General features: G+C 33.9%; 1 long non-coding RNA gene across 1 annotated transcript; it reads left to right on the plus strand.

The window, feature by feature from the left end:
- Positions 1 to 673: 673 nt before the first annotated feature.
- LOC108452860 (uncharacterized) lies at positions 674 to 3,142 on the plus strand. The gene is made up of 3 exons (XR_001866466.2): positions 674 to 805; positions 1,277 to 1,357; positions 2,747 to 3,142. It is a non-coding gene; the product is annotated as an uncharacterized LOC108452860 (long non-coding RNA).
- The last annotated feature ends 3,630 nt before the right edge of the window (positions 3,143 to 6,772 follow it).

Consider the following 6,772-nt stretch of genomic DNA (forward strand, 5'->3'; position numbering starts at 1 on the left):
TTAATTCGGTCGGGGATCGGTTAATTTTTTTTTTGAAAATTCGGTTAACAGTTAATTCAGTTAACCGAATTCAGTTCAAAGTTAGTCGGTTAACTGAATTAACCAAATTAATCGAACTTAATAAATAATATTATAATATATAAGTATTAGCCCACTGCCGAATCTGGTCCCAACCACTAACTCACCCCCAAAACTTTTAAGTCCTACCCAATATTAACCCAATCCAATATATAAACTCAAGACAATCTTAAAAAGTACAAATAATTTAAATTATTTAATAATTTAATAAATAAAAATAAAAATTCTAAAAATCACGCACTTTCACCTCTGTGAACCTGTAACAGCCCGATTTTGAGCCTAGTCAGAACAGTGGTTTTGGGACCACTATTCCGAGGCCAGAGAAAATTATTTTAGTATTATTTTATGTGTTATAATATAATTTTATAAGTGCATGTAAATTTTGGTAAGTTAATTTTAGCGATTTCTAGTCCAATTTCGAAAAATGGCTAAATCGCGTAAAAGGTAAAAGTTGTATTTTGATGCCTAAAAGTATTAAATTGCCTTGTATCTTAAATTGGGGGTTTTTTAAGTGAAATTAGGCCATTTAAAGAGTGATGGCCGGTCATGAGACAAGGAATTAAATGGTCAAACATGTTAGGTAAGTGTTGGGTGACTTATTTGACAAATAAGTAATAAAATAAAGAAAAGAAAATATCATCTTTTCTTCATCTTCTCTCTACCGAAAAAATAGCAGCAAAAAAGGGTTTAGAAGCTGAAAACTTTCAGCAAAGAAACCCCCTTTATAGTAAGTGATTTTAATGCTTTTTTCTTGATGATTTTTACATTTTTGGAACCCTAAAGCATGAGCTTTCATATAAGGGTTCTATTTTGCAAAATGATGAAGAGTCTAGGGTTTTGCCATGAGAGTAAATGTATTGTTTGCTGTGTTTTTATGGAAGATTAGGAGTCCTAGTTGTCTAATAAACAACTTTTGTGAAAGAAATTGCATGAAAACACCTTAAAAAGGGCTAGATTGCTAAGTTGTAAAATGAGTTGTAAGTGTGTGAAATAGTTGAAATTATGAGTTGCTACAGTTATGAAAATGGTTCATCTAACTCAAGGAGTAAAGAAATGTGATAAAAATTATTTTACGAGCTTAGGGGTAATTTGGTAATTTTGGCAAAATATAGGGGCAAAATTGTAAAAATTGCCCAAGTGTGTCAATGGACTAATTTGATCAGTACATTGTTTTAACTAGCTAAGTGTGATGTTTTAGATGTTGAAAAATGCGATTTGGGCCTAGAACGGGGAGAAACAATTTATGGACGATTACAATTTTCACCTTTGTGGTATTGAGGTAAGTTTGTATGTAAACAATACCATGCTATACATGTATTTAAATGTTATCATTACATGAATTGTACAAATATTAATGTGTATGTGATTAATAGAAATATGATAAGACAAAGCCTTAATAGACGAGGAAAAATCCCATTTGAACCTTAGGAATAGAATAGGATACGAGTGACATGTCACTAGGAATTATGAGTCTAGATGACTAGCTCGAGAGTGAGCATTGAAATGTCATGAGATATGAGGTAGCTTTAGCTACAATTGAGGCACTTATGTGCAAAGGCTTTCCGAGTATCCAATTAGTATTCCAAGTGTTCAACGGGTAATCCAAGGAAAGAGTTGATGATAGTCCCAATGAGGTAAGTCATTGGTGAGTATGTACTTGAGTTATGTTACAAGTTGTGCAAGTATGTATACTAAGCCTATGAGAATGCCTTGATATGTGATGATCTATGATGCATAATATGTGTTCTTACCATGATGGATGAAATGATGTTGTATTAATTTTGTGAACAGTGATAATGAATGAGTAACTTAGCCTTGACAGATTTGAGTTACTGCAGTAGTGTAACTTTGAAAATACACTAAAAATAGTGGAAAATGAGTTAGAGGCAGAATAAAATATGGGATTAAAGCTTAATGAGTCTATTTTCACATGAAAGAAACAAATGAAGAAAAAGAGTTCTATATTGTGTGATATTTGAATTCTTGTGAAATAGGGTCTGAATGAATTCGAGATCCCCTGTTCTGACTTTATAAATTCACCATAAATTGTACAAAATTATTAATAGTCATACCTTACATTCATGGATTCCTTGTTGAGTCTATTTTTAAGAGAAACAAATTTCATGGTTGTTGGAATTCTGTACAGGGAGAAATTCGGTTTGTAGTGCACAGGTGTCAGAGTAGTCATACCCTGAAACAGGGGAGACTTTAACTAATAAACTATACTAAATGGCCCAACTAAAAATTCTGGAAAAAATTTAGTAAGTATACATATGAGTCTAGTTTCAAGAGAAATAGACGATAACATTATTCTAGTCTTGTACTATGAGATAATTGAACTTTAGTGTAGAAGGGTTGAAACTGTCAGACAGTGAATTAGGAGCAAACTTGAGGAATAAACTGTACTAATTGGCTAAGCCAAAAATTCTGGAAATTATATGGAAGAAAGATAAATGAGTCTAGTTTCAGGAAAAATTTACAAAACTTAATTCGGAGTTTCGTAGCTCTAGAGATAAATAATTTAGTGACTGTTACTCAGGAAGATAGCTTGTAGTGAACTTGAGAATATGTTGTAAACATTGATAAAACAAGTTAATGAGTTGCTTATTGTTTTCATATGAACTTACTAAGCGAAAGCTTACCCCCCCTTCTTTCCCATGTTTTCTAGAGTTGCCAAGTTAGCTCGGGTTGGAGGCCGTCAGAGATATTATCGCCCTGTCGAGTTAATGCTATCGGCGTAAGTAAACTCAAGTGATTCGAGTCTATGGCATGTATAGGGTTTTAATATGAGTATGTAGTATTATCATTTAGCCAAAGGCATTGACTTGTTATTAAGGTAGTATTGTAATATTATGATTTAGCCAAAGGCATTGGCTTGTTATTAAGGTAGTGTTAGTCATGTAAATCGGCCTATGTCGGCTAATGACGTTATGGGTCCATATGATTATTCTTATGCATGTATGTTATTATCTCTTGTGATGTGGCTTACAACATGTATGCCTAGAGATTGAATTGAGATTCATTGATGAGCTAATAACTAATGCAAGATTAAGTGATTGGTAAATAGTTAATAATGCTTCATGAATGGTTTGTGGATATGATTATGCATGCTTTGTGATGGACATGAGGTTTGATGACATATTGATAGCTATAGCATTAATGTGGTAAAGATGAAAGAAAAACTTATTGTAATGGTTGCATGTGAAATTACCATGGTCATGTCATGTTAGAAAAGTTTAAGTGCCTAATTTTGCCATGTTGTATGCTATTGTATAAGTATGCATGCATGTGTTGTGAGTGTGACAAAATGGCTTGGAAAATAGCCTTGTATTTGTCCAGGTTTTTGGACATGGGTTCAGGACACGGGCGTGTGCTCTATACCTACACGAGCGTGTAGAGCCTTGATGCAAGAGATTTTTTAAGTTTTTCATGAGTTCTCGGTTGGGTCCCGAACCATCTCGAATGCATGTATTGGGCCTCGTAAGCTCGCATAAGGGACAGATTGCATGTGAAAAGAAAAGTTTTTAATTGTTTAAGATTTCTTGGCCCTATTTAGTATAGAAGTGTTAGTAACACCTCAAACCCCGTCCCGGCGTCCGATGCAGGCGAGGGGTGTTACATTTAGTGGTATCAGAGCATGGTTTAGTCGGTTCTCGGATTAACCTAGCTTAAGAGAGTCTAGCTATACATGCCATAGTATTACTCGTGATAGTGTGATATCTCTCGGCCCTAACAGAACTGTTGGTTAAGACAGGAATGAGTTCCAACTGAGCAAATCTTGATAGAGATAAGAGTAAACTTGAGATTATTGAATCATGCTTGTGATATGCTGAAAATGAGAAAGGTATGAAAAGAAATTCATGATTTTTACATGACCTAGTATTCATTATGTGATACTCTTGAGTTAAAGAATGTGAAATAGTGGAGTAAAACACAGTTAAGTTGTGAAAATCTCTTTTATGCATGTTAGTATTCATACGATGTTAAATGTCCAACTTGATTTGGCCAAGTGTTTATAAAAAGAAAGAAATTTGCTTGAAATGACAGAATTTATGTATGAATGCTTTTATTGCATGATTAATAATCAATATATACATGAGGTTGACATTTATATCTAGATTAATGAAGTCAAGATGCAGTAATGTTATGCTTTATAATCTCGTTAGAGAATCATAAACGTCACAATAGCATGAAAGTTGTAATGAAAGATCAAATTGGGTGGAACGCAGGGAATGAGTACGATCGTTCACTAATGAATTGACGAAAAAGACCATGGTTGGACCATGGCAATACATGAGATTTATGAGCCAGTGTAAGACCATGTCTGGGACATGGCATCGACATTGAGACGAGGGCTAGTGTAAGACATGTCTGGGACATGCATCAGCCACAGTATGAGAGCCAGTGTAAGACATGTCTGGGACATGCATCGGCCTCGAGATGTTAGCCAGTGTCAGACATGTCTGGAACATGCGTCAGCTACGAGATGTCCTAGTGTAAGACATGTCTGGGACATGCATCGGCACGGTTACATGTGTCAGTGTAAGACCTGTCTGGGACACGGCATTGACACAGATGGATGAGAGCTAGTACAAGACCATAGTTGAACTATGGCATCAAGTAAGCGATGTATTCAAAACCATAAGACGTTCTCCAATTTGATAAATATTGGCAAGTGATTAAGACTAAATATGAGAATTTGATAAAAACATTAAGGGTAATTTGAGAAAAAGAAATAAAAGTTTGAGTTATGATAAATTCACTTATGTTTAGCTAATATTCGCATAAAATAAAGTTGTATGTATTATTGAGATATGTGAAAATGTGTTTATAACAAGTTGGAAATTTGAAATGTTTGAATCAATATGCGTAAAGCTATGTTGTTGTGAATATGTATTTGCTTGAGAGTTAAAAGTTTAGAGGCTTTACAATCTTCGCCCCCTTACCAGAATAGAGTTATACCACGAGATTTTCGAGAGATATGTTGCATAAGCTTGCAAAAGTGAAACTAAAGAGTACAATAATGGAATAGTATGGGATTAGTGAAGAGAAAATTAGTTAGAGAAATAATGTCAGACTTGCACAGATGTCTGAGTATGACGGATTCAATTAAACAAAAGTGATGGCTATCTTTCTCTTCTGAATATTCTATGTTTTCCTCAATTTTGGGAAATACGTATAGTTATCCCTTTCGAATGGAAATTCTATCATACGAGAATGCTAGTGGCTGTGATATTAGATGAAAAGCTCTATTGGTCCAATTAGTTATGATTGACATTTTCCCCATCTCTTCAGATTTCTATTTTGATATATTGAAATGAAGTTGATAGTAAAAATCTATGTGAGATTATTCTGATGTTCTATTGATTATGGTTTATATATATACGAGAATTATATTATCTCTGTTATAAGGAATTCTAGAGTGTACAGACAGTAGTTTCCTTCTGGTTTTCTCTAAGGGATTTATTAGATCATCTTTATTATTTTCTTCTGGATTATATTTTCGAATTTCTGGTATAGTATTATATCTTGGAATTTCTTATATTGGTTTTTCTCTTGTTCTTGTTTCGAGAATTATCAAGCTTGGCTTATCTTTACGAGTAATCTTTGACTTGCGATATTAGAATCTGTTATGATTAAGCTTCTGGCTCGACCATATAAGTGTGGGGATTTCAGTGTCAAAATTTCTTTAAAAAATTCTTGGGGTAAAGAATGGTTATTCTGCAAAAGTAAATCTGAGTTATGTGTATTTAAGTTTATTCTCTGGTTCGAGAATATCGTTACGTGTTCCTTGGTAAGTAGTCGTACAGTCAGAAATGATGAGGTTTTATTCTTATAAGTATGATACAGAAGACATAATTAGTTGGATTTCTCTCATTCGAGAGATGTTGTATAAGTGAAGTTGTTCTGATTAGTAAAGAGACCACATCTATGAAGTTAGAATCATTTGATTCATGTTAGTAGAGTTTCTAAACAGTTGATGATCAGAGTATAGAAATGTGGCTATAAGTGGTAAATTAAATAAGTACAGCATGATTCGACTTTTAATTTGGAATTGCAAGGAAGATTTGATTTCTGGTTTTTGTTATTATTATTTCAGAGTAAGATTAAGGTACTGAGAAACTCCAGGCTATGCAGAGAATTGTGTACAGAGTTCACAGCAGTCTTTTATTTATTCTTACAAAGGATGTTAAATTGACTACAGAGTAAAGCTGAATATCAAATGCACCTGAGACTATTACTGTCAGTGATGATATTGGAAGGAAAATAAGAGAGTACTGTTATGAAATTTTGTATCAGGATATCTCTCATTCCCGAGAAAAAGGAAGAATGCAAGTTGAATTACGATAGATTGATGATAGTAGTCTGCATGACTATTGTGGTTTATACAGAGGTAATGTTAGACGGGTTTGGACAAGTCGTGCTTCTAAGCTTATAGTTCTTAGAAAGTCAATTTTCAGTATTTTGAATTGAGCCGAGAATTTTATGGTAATTGTGGAAAGGTTACAGAAATCCTAAGTATGAGCTTTAACTGAGTTGTTTTGTAAGTTTTGAGAAAAAGATATAAGTGACTCGTGAAAGTTGAGAGCAACTTTTTCTGGTAAAATTTTCGGGGACGAAAATCCCTAAAAGGGGGAAGAAATGTAACAGCCCGATTTTGGGCCTAGTCGGAACAGTGGTTTTGGGACCACTA

This window comes from Gossypium arboreum, chromosome 5 (assembly GCF_025698485.1).
Source record: "Gossypium arboreum isolate Shixiya-1 chromosome 5, ASM2569848v2, whole genome shotgun sequence".
Lineage (NCBI taxonomy): Eukaryota > Viridiplantae > Streptophyta > Magnoliopsida > Malvales > Malvaceae > Gossypium > Gossypium arboreum.